The following is a 27,837-nucleotide window of genomic DNA, read 5'->3' as shown; positions in this document are numbered from 1 at the left end:
ATGAATAATGACTCGTCTGAAAAGGTGATGTACGGTGCTTTCACGGCCTATAATAAATTCAGTGAATTTAAGCTTATAAAGTTAGTGATCTACATCTACATAGATACTCTGCGCATTTAAGTGCCTGGTAGAAGGTTCATCGAAACACCTTCACAATTCTCTATTATTCCAATCTCGTATAGCGCGCGGAAAGAATAAACACCTATATCTTTCCGTACGAGTTCTGATTTACCTTGTTTTATCGAGGTGATCGTTCCTCCCCATGTAGGTCGGTGTCAACAAAATATTTTCGCATTCGTAGGAGAAATTTGGTGATTGGAATTTCGTGAGAAGATTCCGTCGCAACGAAAAACGCCTTTCTTTTAATGATGTCAAGCCCAAATCCTGTATCATTTCTGTGACACTATCTCCCATATTTCGCGATAATACAAAACGTGCTGCCTTTCTTTGAACTTTTGCGATGTACTCCGTCAATCCTATCTGGTAAGGATCTCACGCCGCGCAGCAGTATTCTAAAAGAGGACGGTCAAGCGTAGTGTAGGCAGTGTCCTTAGTAGGTCTGCTACATTTTCTAAGTGTCCTGCCAATAAAACGCAGTCTCTGGTTAGCCTTCCTCACAACATTTTCTATGTGTTCCTTTCAATTCAAGTTGTTCGTAATTATAATACCTAGGTATTTAGTTGAATTTAGGGCTTTTAGATTAGACTGATTTATCGTGTAATCGAAGTTTAACGAGTTCCTTTTAGCACTCATGTGAATGACCTCACACGTTATTTAGGGTCAACTGCCACTTTTCGCACCATTCAGATATTTTTTCTAAATTGTTTTGCAGTTTGTTTTCATCTTCTGAAGACTTTATTAGTCGATAAACGACAGCGTCATCTGAAAACAACAGAAGATGGCTGCTGAGATTGCCTCCCAAATCGTTTATATAGATAAGTAACAGCAAAGGGCATATAACACTACCTTGAGGAACTCCAGAAATCACTTCTGTTTTACTCGATGACTGTCATCTCTCTGACAGGAAATCACAAATCCAGTCACATAATTTAGACGATATTCCATAAGCACGCAATTTCACTACGAGCCGCTTGTGTGGTACAGTGTCAAAAGCCTTCCGAAAATCCAGAAATACGGACTCGATCTGAAATTCCTTGTCAATAGCACTCAACACTTCATGTGAATAAAGAGCTAGTTGTATTTCACGGGAACGATGTTTTCTAAACCCATGTTGACTGTGTGTCAATAGACTGTTTTCTTCGAGGTAATTCATTACGTTCGAACACAATATATGTTCCAAAATCTTGCTACATATAGCCGTTAACGATATGAGCCTGTAATTTATTGGATTACTCCCACTACCTTTCTTCAATATTTGTGTGACCTGTGCAACTTTCCAGTCTTTGGGTATGGATCTTTCGTCGAGCGAACGGTTGTATATGATTGTTAGGTATTGGGCTAATGCATCAGCATACTCCGAAAGGAACCTATTTGGTATACGGTCTGGACCAGAAAACTTGCTTTTATTAAGTGATTTAAGTTGCTTCACTACTCCGAGGATATTTACTTCTACGTTACTCATATTGGCAGCTGTTCTCGATTCGAATTCTAGAATATTTACTTCGTCTTCATTTGCGAAAGTATTTCGGAAGGCTTTTTTTTTAGTAACTCTTCTTTGGCAGCAATGGCTTCGATAGTATCTCCATTACTATCGCGCGGGGAATGCGTTGATTGTTTCTTGACGCTAATGTACTTCACACACCACCAGAATCTCTTTGGATCTTCTGCCAGGTTTCGAGACAAAGTTTCGTTGTGGAAGAGAGCTTCTTTATCAGCAGCTATGTTGTCTCTAAGACCACCGTCCTGTAAGCTGTTGCAAATGGTTTTCTAGCACGCAAGGAAATTGATCTCATTCTTGAGTTGCATGTTGTCATGCTGAAGTGTCAATACCTATGTTGATCCCAACGCTCGTAGTGATCCAGTTACCACTCTGTCGCGCCACCGCTCTATCTACTTCTCGACAGAGTGAGGTTGACCACAGCACCAGGCTGCCATTTCGCGCACACTGAAACAGTCATGCTGGACGAGTGCCAGGACGCTATCCATCATAGATTGTGTGTCCTGAGACATCCCAGCACTAAACGACAGTTTCTCATACACCCATGCCGTACACAGTACTGAAGGAACGTGGACTTTAATTACTTCTGTGGACGTCCATAACTTCAAATCCTGCTCCTTTTATTTTCCTTATTGTAATTTCATTCCCTGGCCCATATGGGCAGGGGAGGGCTGGCAGCGGCACAATCCTCCGCCCTTTAGCCGAGTGATGCATTTAATAAAAAGATGAAAACGAGACATATAAAATGCGACAGAAGGGGATGTAAGAACATAATAATGGGAGACAGTGGGGATTAAGAAATATACTTACATAGAGACGTTCATGGTGGGACAGCTAAAAAAGTCGACATGAAGATGAAAAACTAAGTTGGCGATCCATGGAGCACGTAATACACTGAAGTCACATGCACAAAATTTGGCCACAGTACTAAAACACTCCAGAATGAATACACTTTAAAACGACTGCACAAGATGGAGAACACATGACGAAGAATAAAAACTGCTAGGAGAGACCTGCCAAGGGAGAGGACGCCTGAGAGGAGGCAAAAGGAGGGAAGAGAGAAGGGTAGCAGGGGTGGGGGGCTGAAGGGGGTGGGATGAAAAGGAAGGTGGTTGGGGTGAGCACCAAGGGGCAGGAGGCAGGTGGGGTGAGAGATGGAGAGGGAAGGCAAGTGAGGAGGGAGTGGTGAGACACAAAGGGGTTCACTGGAAAGGGAGGGGGGTCGGAGGAGGGAGGAAAAAATCGTTCAGTGGAAGGGAAGAGGAGATACAGCTCTAAGGAGTGGGAGTGAGGAAGATGGAGTTAGAGTTGGTAGGAAGGGTAGATATCAGGGGAAAGCTCATCCCTGGGAGAGGTAGGTGCTGTAAGCTGAACTGGGAAAGGTGGTGGATGGTGCAGAGATGGAGAGAGGACAGGATACCATGGTAAAGGCTCAGCAATAGGCTGGTAGTAGAGAGGATAGAAGACAAAAGGTGGTGGGGTGGATCGAGTCTGCGGACGATGTACAGGGTGCAGATGTGTTTGAGGAAAAGGAGAAAATGTGGGAAGGTGATGAGGTCGTGGAGGATCCACGTGGGGGACAGGAGGTGGATGCAGAAGGCGAGGTGGAGAGCATAGCATTCAAGGATTTTGAGGGCTTTACAGAATCTGGAAGGGGCGAAAATACAGGAGACGCTGCTATAACAAAAGTTGGGGCAGATCAAGGATTTGTAGGTGTGAAAAATGGTGAAAGGATGCAGTCCCCATGTCCAGCTGGACGGGAGTTTCAGGAGGCAGAGTGTATTGTGGGTCCAACTCCCCACAGACCACGTAAAAATACAAATGTGCTCTTATTTGTTGATTCGAGAAGTATGTCTGCATTTCAAAAAGCTAAAAGTGTTACAATGTGTATATAAAATAGTATGCAGTAATTACACGTAACCAAAGAAAATAAAAACGTTTGTAAGTAAACCTGTCACACCATTAAGGGAACAAATAGATTGGTGTCCAAAATTCAAGAAAGAAACTGCTATTTCTCCATCCAATGTCAATTTCACGATATAGTAATATCAACTGTCAACAGGTATCGCTACAATCGGGTTCTGCACAAAAGGCAGCATTCCAATGAACAGACAACCACGCCAACAATGACGTCAGAGGACCTATCAAGCGAGGTAGTGTTTACAGGGTAGTCCCACATCCACAATCGCTGTGTACACAGTCGCAGATGGTGCAGTATGGCACAGAGAAGACGCCTGCAGACTTTCTGCTGTGGAGGGACCATAAGAAGAATGAAGCTAGAGAGTCGCAAATTGATGTGGCTGATGGCTTAATGTGAATCGTTCTGCTGCTTCACGGATTAGGCGATAGTTCATAGGGTCGGCCGGAGTGGCCGAGTGGTTCTAGGCGCTACAGTCTGGAACCGCGCCACCGCTACGGTCGCAGGATCGAATCCTGCCTCGGGCATGGATGTGTGCGATGCCCTTAGGTTAGTTAGTTTTAAGTAGTTCTAAGTTCTAGGGGACTGGTGATCACAGTAGTTAAGTCCCATAGTGCTCAGAGCCATTAGAACCATTTTGATAGTTCATAGAGACCGAAGCTGTATCCCAGAGACCAGGGTAGGGCCAACCAAGTGTGACATCAGAAAGAGTGGACCGTCATTTGGTTGTAAGGGGACGATGGTACTGCCTTACTACCGCATTGCAACTGGCATCTGACCTTGCAGCATGCCTGGACATGTCGCATCGAAGCAAACCTTTATTGTTGGAGACCTGGTGTTTGCTAACCTCTGGCGTGTCTTCTCAGAAGGGAACGTCTAGAGTTGAGCTGTCACAATGCCACCTGGATGGTCGAACGGTGAGCCGATGTTGTTTTTACAGATGAGTCCCTATTTGGTCTGAAGAGTGATTCTCGACGGATTCGCATCTGGAGGGAACGTGTAACACGATTTTAGGACCTAAACATTGTGGAAAGAGACCGAGGTCGAGGAGCATCCTTAATGGTGTGGGCAGGAATTACGTTGACCACTCTAACACCTCTTCATGAAACTACTGGTGAATCAGCAAGATTTAACTGGTGTCAGGTACTGTGAAAAGATCTTGGGATCTTATGCACCATTGTTGAGAGGTGCTGTGGGCCCAGAATTCGTGTTGATGGACGATAATGCTCGACCTCAATGAGCACAGGTGGCTGACGTTCTTTGGAAATGGAGGATACTACATGCCTGGCGCGGCCTGCTCGCTTTTCCAATTTGAACCCCATAGAGCATTTCTGGTATGCGCTAGGGAGATGGGTTGCATCATGTCAACATCCACCAACCACTCTCCATGGCTTGTGAGCAGCTCTGCAGGAAGAATGGGCGTTATTGCCTCAACGTGTGATTGATGACATGATTCACAGTATGTCCCGTCGTTGTCAGGCCTGTATTGGTGCCAGAGGTGGTAACACCCCACCCACAGCACGTTAACCAGTAGTCGGAATGTGTGTGCAAATCCCGGAAGTTGGCAAACAAACGAAGAACGTTTTTTTCTATAATTTTGCATGTTGCAGTTATTACGTTCTGTATCCCGTACATTGTTTACTTATTTTGCTATCACTTCTTTATACTGTTTTGTGGCAAAATAAACGCAACTTAGCAAAATTTCCGTTTGTCGCTTTCGTTTTGGACACTAGCGTACAATGCTAAAAGTGTGTTACATTTGGTGCTGCCGCACTGCCAGTGCGTTGTGCGTTAGCACTGGTGCGAGCTGTACACAACCGAAGATATCCGAGCTTATCAGTACATGTGAACAGTTTTGTTTTGTCACTTAAAATGTTAAGAAGGTATGGTTGCAGAGAAATTAGCAAGGTTATTTCATGCTTTTCATTACTCTTGTTCATGTTATATATTTGTCACTCTTGGAGATTTGTTGTACAGTAAGTCTGGAGATGAAGATTTGCCTTCGAAACGTGTAGATTGTAGTGTTCTTAACACTGTAGATACGTAGTTGAGCCGACATTCCAACACTGAGTGCAGCAAGCCCGATATCATCAAACAACCAAATGTTCCACACAGTTAGCTCGAGACGTCTGATGTGTTCACTGTTTGTGCCATTTTGTACATAGTAATAAAAATTTTGCAGGATTAAGGACTACATTAATTTTTGCTTAGTCTAAGGTGGAAATATAACTTTTGAATTACATGTAGGCAGGTGAGATATATCGTGCATGGTTTGCAATTTATATGTTCATCAGAGAGTATGATTAGGTATTTTTCTGTTTTTGAAACAGTGATTGGATACAACTGAGAAGTATAACCGGAACTTTTTCATGAAGATATCTGATGATGAACTCTTTATGTGATCTGAGGATGACCTGTGACGTCTTAAGACTTAGTGTAAGGCCAAGGTTTTGTGCACATCGTTATATTGAACAGAGGTCGCCATTCATACCTAACGCGGTAGCAGCAGTGTTCACTGGGCTGGCACTTAAGTACATGTGGATATCGTCAAATTATAAATGGAATTTGCACGAGGGAATGACAGATGAAACGTCATTTATGTATGACGGGAAGGCAATGCAACGACGGAAACTTGGGTATCACAGAAAACACATTTTGGCATGATGGTATCTCCTGTCCACATTTGACTCTCTGACATCTGTTTTTAAGGTAGCTGTTGAACCTCGGTACTGCACCGTTTGAGAAATTCAGCTGTTTCATGATAATAAGTAATGTACCGAAATCTACAGAATACTAGCCCCTATAGTCACGCGTGACAGCACGCCGCTTACGGCATTACGGCAGGTGCATTGGCCCATGTCGTATCCGCTTGGCAAATTAACGAGGAGGGCCAGAGTGGCGGCCAGCCTGATGAGGTATTTAGATAGTTTCTCCACATCCGATTAGGTGAATACCAGGCTGCCACCCAGGTTCCGCATCAGTTACACGATTCACATATATTTAGAAAACATTCGCACACTTTCTTATGGATAACACTGCAAGCAGACAGTTTATGGAACACACATTTCTCCCTCGAGGGTAACGGGTTGGCGACAGGAAGTACATTCGATCACCTACTGAATTAACCAAGTCAAGTCCAACAGTAACCATTCCAACCGAGCGTATATATGGCACGAAAACAAAATAAATAGAAAAGGAAAATATCAAAACATACAGTATCAAAAGCCTTGGTGAAATCAAGCAGTGTTAAAATTGTCGCTTCACATTGTCCATGGCTTCCAGCCAGCACAATGTAGGCTGTCCAAAACAAGCCCTGCCCCACATCAACCCGATTATTTGGTGGTATTTAACTCGTAGCATTCCATCCTTGTTAAGTCTTATCTTTCATCATCAGATCGTGGCTTGAGCTCTATAATGGCTTTCTTTAATTCATGTTCTTCTATCCGATGCAATTAATGTTCGTAGCCGGATTTTAACTGCTTCCTATCACTGTAAGCGTTTAACGTTGACTAACTTCCACGTTGACCAAACGATGACCGATTATACTCTACATGCGTACGCCAAGGCTCGACGTGCCAAAAGACTCATTAGCTTCGTTACCTCGTGGGGGGAAGATCACATTCAAAATACTATGGTATTTTTTCCCTCGGGGAAAGATCAGATTATTCAGAATTTCAGTAAATAGCAACTTAAGATACAACTTTCACAATATTTCTTTCAGAATATAGAAATAATTACTTTCAAATATAATTATTTCAAGCAGCAACACATTCAGTGTACAGTATACAACCACAATAATACGTCGAATATCGTTGAACATGTACAAGCTGTACCAGATATATACGTCTGTGTAGTGTTATGTCCGTCCCCGGTAGCTGAGTGGTCAGCGCGACAGAATGTCAGTGCTAAGGGCCCGGGTTCGATTCCCGGCTGGGTCGGAGATTATGTCCGCTCAGGGACTGGGTGTTGTGTTGTCCTAATTATCATCATTTCATCCCAATCGACCTGCAAGTCGCCGAAGTGGCGTCAAATTGAAATACTTGCACACGGCGAACGGTCTACCCGACGGGAGGCCCTAGTCACACGACAGTGTTGTTATAGCCTTCTCAACATGCGGTGTGGAAGTAACTGCTCAGCAACACTACGTCTGCTAATGCATGTCACAGGACATAGAAATTAATATGGAGTTAAGACCACCACAACCGTATAGTCTAAACAGGGATGAAAAACTTGCTGCCGTTGTGAGCATCAGTAACTTGTAGAGCGTACCTATCAAAGAGTGCGAATGCGTCGATAGTGGGAATGCATCCAGATAACTAAATCATTGCCATGTAAGGATAGTTAACCTGGGCTGATATGACGAGGCTGGTACGTCTGATATCATCTGTTGCTAGTTAACAACACACAAAAGTGCTTTCTGGTCTATCACGAGCTTTCGTTTATTCACATCCTGGAGCTTTATACATTTTATACGACAGTACACTACTCGATCGTTCTCGCGTTAGTTAACTCTCGACTGACACGAGTGCCATGTCTTGGCCACTAAGTCGATGCGATTAATATATTTTTTTTAAAATAGGTAGCATTTTCTATTTTTAGGATAATACTGTAATTGTTTTACAAATCAACTTCAAAAAGCAAGCTGCACATGTCGTCCCAAGCTACGACCATTACGCAACAAGAGTGACGCACTGGCAGAAGAGAGTACATGTTCTGGGTTTCCCACAGTCGCAGTTCTGCTAAGGTGTGGATAACACGTGCATCACAGTGTGGAAATGCACAGCACCTGGAAAATTACTCCAAAGTTGGAGTGAGTGGGACGGTAAGATTCTTGTGGGCAAAACGTCTAAATTGCACACAGATTCACCGTGAAATTCTGGCAGTATATGGACCAAGTGCAGTGCCGCGTCCAGCCGTAGCGAAGTGGCACAAACAATTTGATCATGGCCGCACAGACATGGGTGGTGTTGTTCAGGAAGGACGGCCATTCGGCATCGACCTCAGACAACAATGTCCAGGCCATCGAGGAACTGATTCGCAGCAGTCGCAGATTTTCCGACGATGAGGAATGTCACAAAGCTTCTCGATTGGCTCCGTGAACGATGAACGGATAACAATTGTTAGATCATTCCTACCGTTGTTTGCAGACTTCATGACTATGCTGTATCTACGTCACTGGAAGGTGTAGCACAGAATCCAATAAAAGTCAAGTGGCCTGCCATAATGACGTGTAACTGCCTTTCTGAAGTCCTCCCGTAATTAAGTAAAAACAGAATGGGGAAGATGTTCAATGGTTCAAATGGCTTTGAGCACTATGGGACTCAACTGCTGAGGTCATTAGTCCCCTAGAACTTAGAACTAGTTAAACCTAACTAACCTAAGGGCATCACAAACATCCATGCCCGAGGCAGGATTCGAACCTGCGACCGTAGCGGTCTTGCGGTTCCAGACTGCAGCGCCTTTAACCGCACGGCCACTTCGGCCGGCGGGGAAGATGTAAATAATTATAGTAATATAGTAATTATTTTGTTCATGCTGTATGAGACTTATCAAAATTCTCACGAACTATGAAAAATCATTAGATTTAAATTAGTGCAAAGAAATAGTTGTTTTAATAGTAGATGTATCACAATTTAACGCCTGGAAGAAATAAACAATCATAATACTTTATTATTTCTCTTCGAGAAGAGTTATGTTTGTGTTTCAACAACATTATGTCGATAAGTAAGGATTGGAATCTTCCGATAACGCAGGATTAAGAGCGTGTCGATTGCTACCGGCTTAACTGCATGAACTTTTCCCGATGTTCAGTCGAAATGAGCTTAATTACTGCTGGAAGCGGTCTCAGAATGGAAAACTTCAGGGATACACGTAATGATCCACGCCGTCCTTCAATGTGTAGTCGACAGTCACGTGACAATTGTTCGTGTTCCAAAGCGCCATCCTGCGATATAATAGGCGGCCGGCCACTCATTGTGGCCCGCTACTTCATTCCGGTCTGCTATTCAAGATAGACAAAGAGCAGTTCCCATATAAGTGCAAATCACGTGATATCGCGTCATAACATCCATCAATATATGTCCCACATTTTTACTTCCGAGTTTTCTAGCCCGAGGAACAATCAAGTCCTGGTTGCTTAACGTCGTACGACAATATGAAAATTGAAAGTTGTCATTCCGCTTAGGCTGTGCCAAAAATATTTTTTGTTTAAGTATCACGATTTCAATTTCGACATTTTGTCATTATCAGGTGGTCTGGAAGCAATCAATTGGTTCAAATGGCTCTAAGCACTATGGAAATTAACATCTGAAGTCATCAGTCCCCTAGACTTAGAACTACTTAAACCAACCTAAGGACATCACACACATCCATGCCCGAGGCAGGATTCGAAACTGCGACCGTATTAGCTGCGTGGTTCCGGACTGAAGTGCCTAGAACCGCTCGACCAAAGCGGCCGGCTGGAAGCGATCAGTTCGGTACTTCCAGACCATCTGAGGATGACAAAATTTCGAAATTTCAGTTGTGATATATAAACATTAAAGGTTATTGGTACTGCCTAATCCAGTGCTCGTCAGATTCTCTGCTCAAGGCCCAATACTGACATTGTGTGGAGGCATCTCGAGCCACATAAGTAATGAAATTATTAATAATTGATAACATGCATAAATTAAAATATTACAAGCCCCAGTGGACTAGCTATAGTAAGACTGCAGCATATTGGCCACCGTCCCCCAAGTACTCATCGTCAAAAGAATGCACCCTTCGAAACACTTCGTGCCAGTCAACTGTTTCCTGTTTCTGATTGTTGCCGCACTCAGAGACGTCAAGTTGTGACACTAATTGCCGGACTAAGTGTTGTGTTGTTTGTGTGAGTAGATGATTAACTGATTAATAACAGTCACTGCACTTGTATTTAACCCGTTCATGCCGGTGCTGCTAAAGGTTTTTCTCGCTGTGGGGCGTCGCTGCTTTTCATGTTTCTCCTCTTAGAGCGGCAGACGTATTCAAATACCTGAACTTTACTAAAATAACCACAAATTATGTGCTACTTCATTTGTTCCGAAGGCTTTCTCGCTGAAGGGTCACAGAAAATAATTTTATTCATAGCTGTTCGTTGCTTCCCGCTCATAGGTAAATACATTATACGTTAGTGTTCTCTTGGTAGCATAAATGGGAGGAGGCGAGTAAGACTGAGCGACTTGTCGCTCAATCTTTTTTGCCGTTCGCGAAGAATCGTGTTAGCGGCGTTTGTATTATAGGCTACAAATGCACTTACAGAAGTTTCAAACTAAAGGGTCCAATATGAGTCTGCACTTCATTGTATAAGTATATTGGTGTTTAAAACCATTAGTGCGAAGATTTCTCAGAGATAATGGACCGACATTTTGACAGAACGTCAAAACCAAATGTACTTATTTTGTTTGCAGTTACTTGTTGAATTATATTCATACCGGTTCATATGACCCCTCAAGTTACTTTATTTTACCTCCACCAGGCTCCTCTTGAATAATCTATTCAAAAATGGTTCAAATGGCTCTCAGCGCTATGGGACTTAACTTCTAAGGTCATCAGTCCCCTAGAACTTAGAACTACTTAAATTTATCTAACCTAAGGACATCACACACATCCATGCCCAAGGCAGGATTCGATCCTGCAACCGTAGCGGTCACGTGGCTCCAGACTGTAGCGCCTAGAACCGCTCGGTCACCTCGGCTGGCAATAATCTATTCACTGTTACAATTTCGTACCGGAAACTATACGAAACTCGCGACGTTTGTTCATCCTGACGATCAGTTACGTTAAATAATAAGGTTGGTTCAAATGGCTCTGAGCACTATGGGGCTTAACATCTGTGGTCATCAGTCCCCTATAACTTAGAACTACTTAAACCTAACTAACCTAAGGACATCACGCACATCCATGCCCGAGGCAGGATTCGAACCTGCGACCGTAGTAGTCGCGCGGTTCCGGACTGAGCGCCTGAACCGCTAGACCACCGCGGCCGGCCAAGGTTGGTTGGTTGGTTGGTTGGTTGGTTTGAGGTGCTGGGGGGGGGGGGGGGGGGGGAGGGAACAACTGTGGAAGGAAATCGGCCGTGCCCTTTCAAAGGAACCACCTCGGCATTTGCCTGAAGCGCTTTAGGAAATCATGGGAAACCTAAATCAGGATGGCCGGATGCGGGTTTGATTAGTCGCTCTCAGGCATATGAGTCCAGTCCGCTAACTACTATGTTAATAAACTCCACTAATTCGTCAGTACTGCAGTATGTAGAATGCTTCCATAATTTTAATTCTGACTGTTTACATAATATGAATCAGTGGACTGTTCGGCACATTTTGGTGACTGACGATGTAATTTATATTACTATTTGACAACAGTGACGAATTCATGAATTTTATTGTGTGACGTTGTTCATTTAATATTGCCTAGAATGACGTAAATGTTTTTGAACCTGGTGATGGTCCTTGAACCGAAACCGACTGTTCAATAAAGAATATGTATCAGCAGCCCTTGGTAGTAAAACATTAAGTTTTTAAAATTGTGACAAGTGTTGGATTCGTGTCTATTTTGGCTACGATAAAACGTTCACTCTACTGTTAATGTTAGCCTAACAGCAATCCCATTTAGTGTCTCAGCGTTAGACTTATTGCCGCTCATATTACTCCTGTTGCTACAAGACATAAGACATTGCGCGGATTACTGATCTATTTCACCACATGTAGAACAACCTTCTCATGTTCGATGCAGTTAAACACTCACTGAAAATGTAATTATACATGGAAGATGGTACACCTGTTTTGAGATTGTTCGAATATGTTTGGCCTAAAATGTAATTTTTATACAGTTGTTATTTATTGGTCCATGAAGTTCTGGGATTCCAACCAAACCAGTTGTTCTCCTCCAGTCATGTAGGCAGCCAACAATTGCAGTGGTAAATCTAAGTATAAAATTTATTTACGTAATGTTTATCGTGATGAACGTTTTTGGTTTTCTCGTCCATATTTGCACCTATTAAAATGTATGCAATCCGTTTTGCATCTTCTAAATGCAGAATCTCTGACTATCATGTGAGAGAGAATTCTCATTATAGTGCGATTAAAAGTACTTTATGTCTGCCTGCCGACGAAAGGGACGCTCTGCATTGCCCCCTGTAGCGGCGAACCGACAGTTGTAGTAGATGGCATTAGGGCAGAGGGCAACTATGAAGAGTTTGAACGTTAGACTGCAAGATGTCATTGTCAAAGTCAGATACGGACAACACGTGTAGTTAACTGTCAAATACAACGTAATATTAATGACAATGTAGTTGCAGTTAGCATCTACAAGTTGGGTAAACTTCACTGTCCGTGCTAAGCCATTTACGTGGTGGAAAAGTACCTCGAGAAAATTTTAAATAAAACTTCGACCTCAAAGACCTCTGTAATTTGCAGCCCCAAAGTACGGATCGTTAGATGCTGGTACCATTCGGAACACTTCGTGTTGATTGTGGTCTGTTTCAGATTACAGGCAACCTGAGCAATCTAACAGTTGTCACACTATGTCTGCATGATGAAATGTTGTTGGTTTCACCGTGTCTGCTAATGACTCATATTAATAATAATATTTGTCCGTACAAAGTCTGATAAATGAAATACCAGCTTTCTTTCACTCGCTGCGTTGTATTAAAACAGAGTGAATTTAATGTTATTTGTTGCAGATAAGTACCGCATTTGAAGTCAACTTTCTATGTAGTGCACATTCACAAATCCGTGTTACGTCCACGTCAATAGTAGCTTGTCTGTACGAGTCGCGCACGCCCGCGAGTTGTCAGTAAAAGAAGGGAAACATCTCTCACATTCCAGTAATCCCTCAGTGGTCGTGCCAGTTGCCTTTTTGCCCCCAGAGGCAGGTGGTCAATTTTACTTGGCCCACGGTCGAAGTCACCAGCGTCAATTAAAGTTAAGTACATTTAAGATATTAGTGACTCTGTAAGTATTTTTGATTGTTACTGACGAGAAAAACTGCACCCTTCAGAAACTCTTAATTTTAGTTATTGCTTCTTGAATTTGTCTGTTGGCTGCTAAATACATATTGTTATAAAATACGGCTGAGAACCGCGGGCAGTACGAATATTTAATTCGCACCTCATGCGGCCCGCGGGCCGCAGTTTGGCGACCACTGGCCTAAGCGGAGTGACAGCTTACAGAAATTTTAAGAAGGCGGCCGACCCAGTCCTTATCAACACAATATGAGAAGCCAAATCTTATGTACACCAGTGAAAATAATCAGAAATAATTACAGGGTGAACAAATAATTTGTACGGTGATTCATATTTCTTCGAAATTTTAAGTGTCAAAGAAACTGCCTCACGAAGCAAAGTACTCAGAAGACATATTCGGATCAGTGTAAATTCTTACAAGTACGCACTATCGGCGAGTGTGTAAATGATTACAGTTGCAAATGTTTGTGACAGGTAGCACGACCAGGAGGGTGCTTTAATGTTGTTCATATGCACTGTTATCATTGGGCCTGATAGGACACGATTGGGGCTTGAACAGCTTCAGATGTCGCTTGATTACAGTGAAAGGCACAGACTGACCTCGTACTCGTGTGAGACAGCGTTATCAGCATCTGACAGCGTTCGAAAGGGGTCTTAGTGTGGATCTCTATTTAGCAAGCTGATGGAATCGATCAATATTCAGATTTTGCGGACATTCGGATGAGAGAATTGCCCGATGTCAAGTTTCCCATCTCGTCTGACCACCACAACGGATGATCGCCTTATTTTGGACCAAGCACGTAGTAACCTCTCCAACTCTGCGCCTGCAATCGGAGAACTAGGTTAGGACCCCCTGAAACATTCCGGGTCATTTCACAGCATTGGTCCAAGACTACCAGCGGGCGAACTTGGTGGTTACTGTCCGTGTGTAAGCTTCCACCAACATCACAAAAAAAAGGACGTCGTTTGGCGTGGTGCTTTGACCGGGAAGCATGGACAGTTCATGAATGACGTCGCATAGTGTTGAGTAGTGAATCGTGGTTCTACAGTATCCCGAACAACAATTGTCGGCGAGTGTGGCTGCGAACTGTGACGAAGTCCAATTATTCCACAGTTCTGAGGAGTCAGTGGTGTTACTCGTATTCCTAGCGTCATGGTGCTGGGAACCAACGGGCATGACTTCAGGTGACAGCTGGTAATAACTGACGGAACTTAACGGCACAACGGTTCGTCACGGACATTCTCCGCCCTCATGCGACAGTATCGTGGTGTCATTTTTCAGCAGGAAAATGCCCGCCCACGCATACCACGTGTCTCTATGAACCGTCTGAGTGATGTTGAGGTACACCCACCACCAGCGAGATATCCGGACCCGTGCCCGATAGAACACGTGTGGGACCAGCTCGGATTTCAACTCGGTCCCAACGCCAAGGATATCAAGAACCAGTTACAACAGCTGTAGGCCAATTTGCCTCAGTAAGGATACATGACAGCCTTCCCAACCGAATCAGTGCACGCATCCGGGCCAGAGATGGTGCAGCTCCGTGCTGATAAGTGGGCTCTAATTGCCAAGTTTTTCGTAAATTTGACTTGATTTTTTAAATCACTGAAATAACGTCATTTCCGTATCGACTCGTGAAGTCTGATTTCATTATCTCCTCCTCTTCTGAGTGTTTCATTTTTACGCCAGTCATTGCACCATTGGGGCTTCTTAATGTCTGCAAAGAAAACCAGAACATGAGTATTTATAAGCGACGGTTAGAAAAAAGAATAGAGTCTAACGCCTGGTCGATGCCGAGCCCACTAGAGACGGGACAGAACCTCGAGATGGTGGAGAATTGGGAAGGAAACCGACCTTGCTTTTTCAAAGGAACCATTCGTTTTCAACAACGCACCAGAATCGCAGAAAACCTAAATATGGATAGCCAGATAGGATTTAAATAGTCGTTCACACGAATACGAGTCTACTGTATCACCTCGCTTTGTGATATTTGCATACGTTCGCTACCTCTTTCTCACAGTCCATCGAAGCAGGCAATGGAATGAAAGTCATCTGAGAAAAAATTAGGAATTGCATCTAGTCGCAGAACATCGGGGAAAAATGTTAATAATTTTTGTTGTAAAGGTGATCTGGACATGAACTACTCAGTGAAACTTTTGCACCACCTCGCATATCTGCGATCTTCAGTCTTAGATTAAAGGGGAGCAGATAATGACAGAATAAAGCCTAAAAAGATAATAACTTTACTGTGAATTAAGAACAAACCAATAACCAAGAAACGTTGTCCAGTTTAGACATCTGTCAAATGTAGATCTGCTGCTTGGTCATTTTCAGTTTTGTGTTGCTCCAACCTGCACGCTGTCATAAGGTCCACAAACGTGGTCAAGACTTCGACGTTCAGGTTTGACAGTCTCTTCGACGGCTGTCCAACTGAGACCGCCCATTGTGGGAGGAGAAACTCTGCAAAAAGACACTGTAATTTTCAACTGCTCCTAAAAATTGACAGTCAATGTCACGTCAACAGTTACCGCAATCCATTCCATTCGGTTAACTGCAGTCTCTTGGAAAAAGGTACTCATGAAGTGGCCGTGGTGAGCTCATGCATTATTGTCTTCAAAGATGAACCCATAACCGAAGTGTGGAGAGTAGGACTGGACAATTGGAGGAGCCTGTCCTGATATTGAACAGCCCTCAAATTACCCAGGCTAGTGATGAAAGACCTTCACTGGAACGTCGTCGCTCCACATTTTGCGACAATCTTCAGCGATGAAATAAATCCTGTACTCATCAGTGAAGAGAACCAGGTGCCTTTAATCCATGCTCTAGTACATGTGCTCTTTTTTATCATCGAAGAAACATTTTGAGCAAAGAAAGCAATGGTAGACAAATACTAAAATAATGTAAGGGAATCTGGATGTAAAATGATCTCAAAAGTATCAATAAATTCAGAGATCAGCCTAAGTTATAGAAATTTGATTGCAGCGCCAACCTATGGGTTCTAGAGTACGGCGATAATGAATATACAGTTTACTACTCATTTGGTTCATTGGTTGTGGTAACTAAATCAGATGTACTTCTGCGAATGAAAACAGCCAAATTCTATTAGCATTAATTACAGCTTTGGAGGGTAACAGGTATGCAACGTGGTGCTCTCACAAATACTTTCTTGAAACAATGAAAACTCCACGTTGGAATATCAGGGAGGTAAGGAAAAATTACATTGTTACTTACCGTAAGGATAACAAGTTAAGCTGCAGACAGGCACAACTAAAAGGCACTTACACATTACCTTAGCGGCCAAAGCCTTCGTCATAAAAGCAAGCCGGCCGAAGTGGCCGTGCGGTTAAAGGCGCTGCAGTCTGGAACCGCAAGACCGCTACGGTCGCAGGTTCGAATCCTGCCTCGGGCATGGATGTTTGTGATGTCCTTAGGTTAGATAGGTTTAACTAGTTCTAAGTTCTAGGGGACTAATGACCTCAGCAGTTGAGTCCCATAGTGCTCAGAGCCATTTGAACCAACCATAAAAGCAAGCACACCTCACGCACACACGACCGCCGTCTCCAGTAGCTCGGACCATTCAAAGCTGTCAGAAATGGTGACCATGTGTGCGTGAGGTGTGCTTGCTTCTGTGAATTAATGTGTGTGCGCGTTTCCTTTTACGACGAAGGCTTCGGCTGCTAAACTACTATGTATGTGGCTTTTCGTTGCGTCTGTCTGCAACATCACGTGTCATCTTCACGGTAAGTACTAAGCTATCTTTTACAAATACTTTCTTAAATTTTAGAATACATTTGTGCTTAGTATTTCGTTGACAAGACTACCATTACAGATGGACAGCTATATTACAATAGACTGATCGCATGTACAAAGGTCTCGCGTTTGAGACACGTTATAACAACTACTAGTGCGGCGCGGCGTTTACAACGTTCTTTGAAAGATGATCAGCAGTTAACCTTCCAGCTACCATCAAATTGTATAAGTAATTGAAAAATAATAAGAATCCTCGCTAAACAACATTAGCCAAGTCAAGATTAAAATTAGTCTGGTCAATCCGACTCAGCACCTCCAAAAGTGGAGGTCACCTTATTGTATAAACTAACGTCAAGTGGCTCATAACCACAAATCTTGCATTTGGATATAAGCAGAACCCTTGCAGCAGATAAATGAGCTCACTGAACTTTCACGTCACCTACTTTATGAGAAACTAGTAAAATATAACTTTGTTAACAAATTACTATTTCTAACATTATAGGTGGAAGTCAGACCACCACTCTCTAGTGGTTGTTTCACACAATAGTTTTCATATAACGTAAGAAAATCACAAAAATAATTGTAACTTCAAAATTGAGGAGTCGAGTGCTATGATATCGTTACATTTGTCTAAGTGCAAAGTTCTGCCTTTTCACGGATAGTGTGTACCTGAGTTGCGCTAGTCACTAGGTAGCCCATTCAGGAGCAAGTATTATAGTTATTAATCCATCCATCCTCTGAAATACATATCTGTGGGTGTTATCTGCCCTCGCACCCTCTTGTTGTTTCGTAGTCAAGCCACGTTCACTGTAATATTGGATCTACGAGTTTATGCCATGTGAACGATAAGCTGTGTATCAACAAATGTCGTTCCGCAAAAGGGGGTAATGGCTCCAAACTAAAGGTCCAAGGAATCTACAGTTCTCTGGTAATACATTTTTCAGGGAGTATTCTGGCTCAGGTATCATCAGTCGTTATCAATAAGGTGAGCGAAAACTTTTCTGTTTTTGGTCGCGAACAGTTTGGTCTTTTCAGGTCCAATTGTGAGCATTTATTATCGCTGGAGCCACATGGCAGGAACTCGCAAGAGTGCCATTCTCCGGCAGTAATTACCGATAGAGTCGTGCACCTGTTGCATGCAAAATGTCTAGTCGAGCGCTCCACTTTCCACAGATTCAAACTGGCGTTTCTGCTATTGTGTGCTACTCCCAATTTCAGAAAATGGATCAAGTTTCACGAAGGAACTCATCACCACGCGTACTGTGACAAAGGCAAGCCACAAGGACATACTGAAGTTTTCTAAAATTTCTGAAAGCATTACGAGGACAACGGAACTGTTCAAAATATGTGCTTTGATGTTGTGGAGAAAATTAAGGTAGTTAAACCGCGATGTAATCGAAATCCTAATCTGTCTTTCAACTGAAGCCTCTCATTGGCCATGGAATTCAGTACATTATGAATAAGCTTTACGAACTTCCTCTCTGTTACTCTACGGATCGATCTTGATTCATCTTGTGACCTAAAGATTTTGTTTTCATCGCCGTCATATTCGTGTCTCAATTCATAGTTGGAAAGCGAAAACTAACAAACGTTTTATAATTTGCTTTTATCAAGCTGCTTTATAATTTAATGATTTTCGTATTATTATCCACTTTTCAGTTTCATTTATTTATTTTTATTTTACCAGTAATAATACAGATTGTGAAACAGCATGAAAATTACGGAAGGTATGGAGAAAAGAGTACACGTAGCCTCCCTATCTGGTTAGTTACTAAATACGTGTTACACAAGAAACATAAAGATGACCTTTCACTAGAAAGGAAACCGTTTGTGCATTAAAACGTTTACATTTCTCTTCTATGCGTTCAAAGTGGAAGGCAGATACGTTATCGAATCATTCTGTCTTCATGAACACATTTTACGCATTATTCAGGTCGAAAAACAAAGGTTATTCTCTGATTTCAATGACAGAAATGATAATAACAGCTCAAAACGGATTAAAATATTTATTTGAAGTGAAACGCAAAGAGCTAAACGTTTCTCACGTAGATCACCTTTTATATTTTTACCGTTCCTTACTGTTATTAATTTCGTGTTTGAAGATGAGGGAAATATTGTCCCTCACGGATCTGCCGGTAAGCTACACACACTGACGTTATATGTGTAACATTATAGTGACTGCCTTATTACCATGATACAGTTATTTTGCGTGCCTCGACTCCTGCATTTCTGTCCAAGCTGTCACGTCTAAATAAATAGAGTTCTGATACCAATATGTCACCACAAGACCTAACCAAAGCCACAGATATACTATATTAAGTAAGAAACTAAAGGCAATAAGAGCATGTAGCATAATAGTGCACATTATCATATCATCCTTTAATGTCATATGCTTACGTACTGTACATTACGTAATTCATTGAAAGAAGAACCATAACTGAAAAGAATTTCCTACACATTCATTCGAACTATAAACCCCTCAGAATTTAATGATGGCGTCAAGAAAACCTCTGAATATTGTTCCTCTGATGCCTTTATGTGGCTATCTCCGACAAGCTCTCTTATAAGCAAAATAATTTTTATTTCAGTTACTATGAATATAATTTTCTGTTCAGAAGCAGTCTCCCAAAGCTTTCATTATCTTTTCTGAACTCTACACCTCTTAATATGTCTTGGATATCCTTTGAACCAGTAATGTCTTTCAGAACGCGTGTATTCCTAATTTTCTCTCATACAAATAAAGTAAGTGATTCATCTATTTTTTGAAAAATTCTTTCTCTGCAGTCGTCAGTTATGATATTTCTGGCGTTCTAGAATATTTCACATTTCTGATTTTAATGTTCTTATATTTCTATTAGGAACACTTCCTTTGTCTAAATCCAGTCAGCAATTTTTCGTGAGATTTTAAATATGCCTTCCGCCAAGTAACTTTCCTGTAAAACTGGTTCCGAACTATTTCTTTCTGTTGTTCTGAAATGTCGTTATGTTACTTTCTATGGAAAGTTTTTCACTACAGATGTCTGTCAGCATCATTCAGCAAGTTACGTCACTGCCATTAATCACGCAATATACTATACCTGAAGCAAACAGCTGACTTAATGTGTCAAATATACAGTACAGATATATATGAAACCTAAAATTCGGGAATATAGTTTTGAAGGCATGCTTCTTTTTTTATAGAGCTCTTTCTTCACCAACTGAAATCTTTAAAATTTCACCTTCATCTGGAGAATTTTTCAGTTCTTCCCAGATACGTATATCCTTACTACCAACTGCCAATAGAGATTGTCCTGAAGATCCAAATAGGTTCTTTCCTAGTGAACAAACAAAATACTACTGCTACTGCATAGAGATTCTTTTCGGCTGTCTGGGACATCAGAAAACAAAATGACATTCACCCCACCAACATACTTAGGAAGTAGATAACTTTTTCTAAGCGTCTTCATCACTTCGAACAGTATTTTGCCTATATTCGCAGAAAGCCTAAATATGGATAGCCAGATAGGATTTAAATAGTCGTTCACACGAATACGAGTCTACTGTATCACCTCGCTTTGTGATATTTGCATACGTTCGCTACCTCTTTCTCACAGTCCATCGAAGCAGGCAATGGAATGAAAGTCATCTGAGAAAAAATTCGGAATTGCATCTAGTCGCAGAACATCGGGGAAAAATGTTAATAATTTTTGTTGTAAAGGTGATCTGGACGTGAACTACTCAGTGAAACTTTTGCACCACCTCGCATATCTGCGATCTTCAGTCTTAGATTAAAGGGGAGTAGATAATGACAGAATAAAGCCTAAAAAGATAATAACTTTACTGTGAATTAAGAACAAACCAATAACCAAGAAACGTTGTCCAGTTTAGACATCTGTCAAATGAAGATCTGCTGCTTGGTCATTTTCAGTTTTGTGTTGCTCCATCCTGCACGCTGTCATAAGGTCCACAGACGTGGTCAAGACTTCGACGTTCATGTTTGACAGTCTCTTCGACAGCTGCCCAACTGAGACCGTCCATTGTGGGAGGAGAACTTCTGCAAAAAGACACTGTAATTTTCAACTGCTCCTAAAAATTGACAGTCATTTTTACGTCAACAGTTACCGCAATCCATTCCATTCGGTTAACTGCAGTCTCTTGGGAAAAGGTACTCATGAAGTGGCCGTGGTGAGCTTATGCATTATTGTCTTCAAAGATGAACCCATAACCGAAGTGTGGAGAGTAGGACTGGACAATTGGAGGAGCCTGTCCTGATATTGCACAGCCCTCAAATTACCCAGCCTAGTGATGAAAGACCTTCACTGGAACGTCGTCGCTCCACATTTTGCGACAATCTTCAGCGATGAAATAAATCCTGTACTCATCAGTGAAGAGAACCAGGTGCCTTTAATCCATGCTCTAGTACATGTGCTCTTTTTTATCATCGAAGAAACATTTTGAACAAAGAAAGCAATGGTAGACAAATACTAAAATAATGTAAGGGAATCTGAATGTAAAATGATCTCAAAAGTATCAATAAATTAAGAGATCAGCCTAAGTTATAGAAATTTGATTGCAGCGCCAACCTATGTGTTCTAGAGTACGGCGATAATGAATATACAGTTTACTACTCATTTGGTTCATTGGTTGTGGTAACTAAATCAGATGTACTTCTGCGAATGAAAACAGCCAAATTCTATTAGCATTAATTACAGCTTTGGAGGGTAACAGGCATGTAACGTGGTGCTCTCACAAATACTTTCTTCAAACAATGAAAACTCCACGTTGGAATATGAGGGAGGTAAGGAAAAATTACATTGTTACTTACCATAAGGATAACAAGTTAAGCTGCAGACAGGCACAACGAAAAGGCACTTACACATTACCTTAGCGGCCAAAGCCTTCGTCATAAAAGCAAGCCGGCCGAAGTGGCCGTGCGGTTAAAGGCGCTGCAGTCTGGAACCGCAAGACCGCTACGGTCGCAGGTTCGAATCCTGCCTCGGGCATGGATGTTTGTGATGTCCTTTGGTTAGTTAGGTTTAACTAGTTCTAAGTTCTAGGGGACTAATGACCTCAGCAGTTGAGTCCCATAGTGTTCAGAGCCATTTGAACCAACCATAAAAGCAAGCACACCTCACGCACACACGACCGCCGTCTCCAGTAGCTCGGACCATTCAGAGCTGTCAGAAATGGTGACCATGTGTGCGTGAGGTGTGCTTGCTTCTGTGAATTAATGTGTGTGCGCGTTTCCTTTTATGACGAAGGCTTCGGCTGCTAAACTACTATGTATGTGGCTTTTCGTTGCGTCTGTCTGCAACATCACGTGTCATCTTCACGGTAAGTACTAAGCTATCTTTTACAAATACTTTCTTAAATTTTAGAATACATTTGTGCTTAGTATTTCGTTGACAAGACTACCATTACAGATGGACAGCTATATTATAATAGACTGATCACATGTACAAAGGTCTCGCGTTTGAGACACGTTATAACAACTACTAGTGCGGCGCGGCGTTTACAACGTTCTTTGAAATATGATCAGCAGTTAACCTTCCAGCTACCATCAAATTGTATAAGTAATTGAAAAATAATAAGAATCCTCGCTAAACAACATTAGCCAAGTCAAGATTAAAATTAGTCTGGTCAATCCGACTCAGCACCTCCAAAAGTGGAGGTCACCTTATTGTATAAACTAACGTCAAGTGGCTCATAACCACAAATCTTGCATTTGGATATAAGCAGAACCCGTGCAGCAGATAAATGAGCTCACTGAACTTTCACGTCACCTACTTTATGAGAAACTAGTAAAATATAACTTTGTTAACAAATTACTATTTCTAACATTATAGGTGGAAGTCAGACCACCACTCTCTAGTGGTTGTTTCACACAATAGTTTTCGTATAAAGTAAGAAAATCACAAAAATAATTGTAACTTCAAAATTGAGGAGTCGAGTGCTATGATATCGTTACATTTGTCTAAGTGCAAAGTTCTGCCTTTTCACGGATAGTGTGTACCTGAGTTGCACTAGTCACTAGGTAGCCCATTCAGGAGCAAGTATTATAGTTATTAATCCATCCATCCTCTGAAATACATATCTGTGGGTGTTATCTGCCCTCGCACCCTCTTGTTGTTTCGTAGTCAATCCACGTTTACTGTAATATTGGATCTACGAGTTTATCCCATGTGAACGATAAGCTGTGTATCAACAAATGTCGTTCCGCAAAAGGCGGTAATGGCTCCAAATTAAAGGTCCAAGGAATCTACAGTTCTCTGGCAATAAATTTTTCAGGGAGTATTCTGGCTCAGGTATCATCAGTCGTTATCAATAAGGTGAGCGAAAACTTTTCGGTTTTTGGTCGCGAACAGTTTGGTCTTTTCAGGTCCAATTGTGAGCATTTATTATCGCTGGAGCCACATGGCAGGAACTCGCAAGAGTGCCATTCTCCAGCAGTAATTACCGATAGAGTCGTGCACCTGTTGCATGCAAAATGTCTAGTCGAGCGCTCCTCTTTCCACAGATTCAAACTGGCGTTTCTGCTATTGTGTGCTACTCCCAATTTCAGAAAATGGATCAAGTTTGACGAAGGAACTCGTCACTACGCGTACTGTGGCAAAGGCAAGCCACAAGGACATACTGAAGTTTTCTAAAACTTCTGAAAGCATTACGAGGACAACGGAACTGTTCAAAACATGTGCTTTGATGTTGTGGAGAAAATTAAGGTAGTTAGACCGCGATGTAATCGAAATCTTAATCAGTCTTTCAACTGAAGCCTCTCATTGGCCATGGAATTCAGTACATTATGAATAAGCTTTACGAACTTCCTCTCTGTGACTCTACGGATCGATCTTGATTCATCTTGTGACCTCAGGATTTTGTTTTCATCGCCGTCATATTCGTGTCTCAATTCATAGTTGGAAAGCTAAAACTAACAAACGTTTTATAATTTGCTTTTATCAAGCTGCTTTATAATTTAATGATTTTCTAATTATTATCCACTTTTCAGTTTAATTTATTTATTTTTATTTTACCAGTAATAATACAGATTGTGAAACAGCATGAAAATTACGGAAGGTATAGAAAAAAGAGTACACGTAGCCTCCCTATCTGGTTAGTTACTAAATACGTGTTACACAAGAAACATAAAGATGACCTTCACTAGAAAGGAAACCATTTTGTGCATTAAAACGTTTACATTTCTCTTCTATGCGTTCAAAGTGGAAGGCAGATACGTTATCGAATCATTCTGTCTTCATGAACACATTTTACGCATTATTCAGGTCGAAAAACAAAGGTTATTCTCTGATTTCAATGACAGAAATGATAATAACAGCTCAAAACGGATTAAAATATTTATTTTAAGTGAAACGCAAAGAGCTAAACGTTTCTCACGTAGATCACCTTTTATATTTTTACTGTTCCTTACAGTTATTAATTTCGTGTTTGGAGATGAGGGAAATATTGTCCCTCACGGATCTGCCGGTAAGCTACACACACTGACGTTATTTGTGTAGCATTATCGTGACTATCTTATGACCATGATACAGTTATTTTACGTGCCTCGACTCCTGCATTTCTGTCCAAGCTGTCACGTCTAAATAAATAGAGTTCTGATATCAATATGTCACCACAAGACCTAACCAAAGCCACAGATATACTATATTAAGTAAGAAACTAAAGGCAATAAGAGCATGTAGCATAATAGTGCACATTATCATATCATCCTTTAATGTCATATGCTTACGTACTGTACATTACGTAATTCATTGAAAGAAGAACCATAACTGAAAAGAATTTCCTACACATTCATTCGAACTATAAACCCCTCAGAATTTAATGATGGCGTCAAGAAAACCTCTGAATATTGTTCCTCTGATGCCTTTATGTGGCTATCTCCGACAAGCTCTCTTATAAGCAAAATAATTTTTATCTCAGTTACTATGAATATAATTTTCTGTTCAGAAGCAGTCTCCCAAAGCTTTCATTATCTTTTCTGACCTCTACACCTCTTAATATGTCTTGGATATCCTTTGAACCAATAATGTCTTTCAGAACGCGTGTATCGCTAATTTTCTCTCATACAAATAAAGTAAGTGATTCATCTATTTCTTGAAAAATTCTTTTTCTGCAGTCGACAGTTATGATATTTCTGGCGTTCTAGAATATTTCACATTTCTGATTTTAATGTTCTTATATTTCTATTAGGAACACTTCCTTTGTCTAAATCCAGTCAGCAATTTTTCGTGAGATTCTAAATATGCCTTCCGCCAAGTAACTTTCTTCTAAAACTGGTTCCGAACTATTTCTTTCTGTTGTTCTCAAATGTCGTTATGTTACTTTCTATGGAAAGTTTTTCACTACAGATGTCTGTCAGCATCATTCAGCAAGTTACGTCACTGCCATTAATCACGCAATATACTATACCTGAAGCAAACAGCTGACTTAATGTGTCAAATATACAGTACAGATATATATGAAACCTAAAATTGGGGAATATAGTTTTGAAGGCATGCTTCTTTTTTTATAGAGCTCTTTCTTCACCAACTGAAATCTTCAAAATTTCACCTTCATCTGGAGAATTTTTCAGTTCTTCCCAGATACGTATATCCTTACTACCAACTGCCAATAGAGATTGTCCTGAAGATCCAAATAGTTTCTATCGTAGTGAACAAACAAAATACTACTGCTACTGCATAGAGATTCTTTTCGGCTGTCTGGGACATAAGAAAACAAAATGACATTCACCCCACCAACAAACTTAGGAAGTAGATAACTTTTTCTAAGCGTCTTCATCACTTCGAACAGTATTTTGCCTAAACTTCCAGTTACCTCTACTCTAAGTTCACGGTTCCCCTTGTTCGTCGAAAGAAGTCGACTTCCATATTTCGGATCAGTAATAACAACATGTTTCCCTTAGCTTTCTCCAGTGGTACAGAAATGTGAGAAAATAATTCTGACGTACTATGTACCGTCCACTGCACACTATACAGTGCCTCCCATAGTACTACATACTTGGATGTAGGACAGTTCAGAGAAGCGAAATGCACCCAAAATTTTCTTTTTCTGACTAAATCACCTGTATCGCAATTTGTTCCATTCATTCCATTACGCAGTATCACCTGTCTCATTTATTAATTGTTCTTCTATTACTAGAAATTAAGCTGAGTGGCCCATAGATCGAACTAAGCAGCTCACCGTAGGTGCAAAGTGAAATACACATGTGTGTGTTCGTAGAATATTTCGATATTTCTCCTTGCCTACCTGGATAATATATATTTTCAGACTTATATTGTGACGTTGCGCTAATGTAAATGTTACGACAATGTTTAGATAAACACAGTGTGCTCGTTTGTGTCTTTATACGTTTTCGATTTCAGCTCAGCCGTTATTTTTTTATCTTTCTTTTTAGAGTACCTCGTGTCTGAAAAGAATTCTGCAGTGAACTTTCTCTTCACGATTGTAACACAAATGAAAATTCCATCTGTCACGTCCAGGTCCCTCTTCTAATTATCTGCTCCTTTACTATCAACATGAATGTTCGTTCCCCGCTAATGAATCCTCTGACTTCCGTCGTGTTCTCCAAGAGGTGGCAAGAAAATGGAGAAGGGGTTGGAAAAGAAGGGGTAGTAGCACTCCCTTTAAAACTGCATTTCACGCCCTTATTACAGCCTTGTCGCCCTGCTCCTGAGGTAAATTAGCTCCTACTTTAAAAGTGGCTTAATTTCAGATTAATTTAGGGGAAGAAGAAGAACCGAGTGGTATTCCTTCCTGCGAGACAGCGCTTATATATGAATTAATTTCTTTGCTAGTTGTACTGACGAAGTTAATGTGTGGGATCTGTGTACAAAGTAATGTTCATGTTTCGAGCATGGCTTTTTCATTTACAACGGTTTATTGACATAAGAGAATAAATGTAACCGTATAATCCTTGAAAGATAAGTACTTGAGTAGATTTGAAGGCATTTCTCTACACGTTTGTGATGAATGAAGACAGTAATAGCCCCAGGAAAATCATTAACACACTGTAATGTTCAAGACACGTGGATTAAATTCGAGAGAAGCAGAGCCTTCTTGCTGTCCTACAACGCTAATTAAAATTCTTCGTTGATCCTTCAACAAGGTAAAGGGATTTCTTTCTTTTGTACTAGTCCAACTAGCATACTACTTCGTGACTAGTAATTCTCACGTCTACGAGTCGGTAATTACCAGATTCACTTCTTTCAGTAGGAGAGCTGCCGTGCTCTTTGTGGAGTCTGGTTTCTGAGGCCTCGACCAGTATCCACACGATGAATGTCGTGACTGCTACTCGGACTTTAGGCCGTTTCCCCCATAAGACACTTCACTTGTTACTTAGTTGCAGCTCATGATCCGAAGTTAAATGTTTCTTTTTTTGTGAGCGTTCACACCTCCCGAATAAGTGAAGTGATCTCTCTAAGGATATGAAAAGTGAACTCCGTCCGAAGAGGCCTTGAAGGCCCAACGGAACGGACCGACCGCCACGTCACCCGTACCCCACTGGCGTCACCGGTAGCAGATGTGAAGGGGCATGTGGTCAGCACATCCTCTCCCGGTCGGTGTCACTTTCCGTGACCGGG

Source organism: Schistocerca americana, chromosome X (genome assembly GCF_021461395.2).
Source record: "Schistocerca americana isolate TAMUIC-IGC-003095 chromosome X, iqSchAmer2.1, whole genome shotgun sequence".
Lineage (NCBI taxonomy): Eukaryota > Metazoa > Arthropoda > Insecta > Orthoptera > Acrididae > Schistocerca > Schistocerca americana.
The sequence above is the reverse complement of the archived record's forward strand: the minus strand, read 5'-3'. Positions refer to the sequence as shown.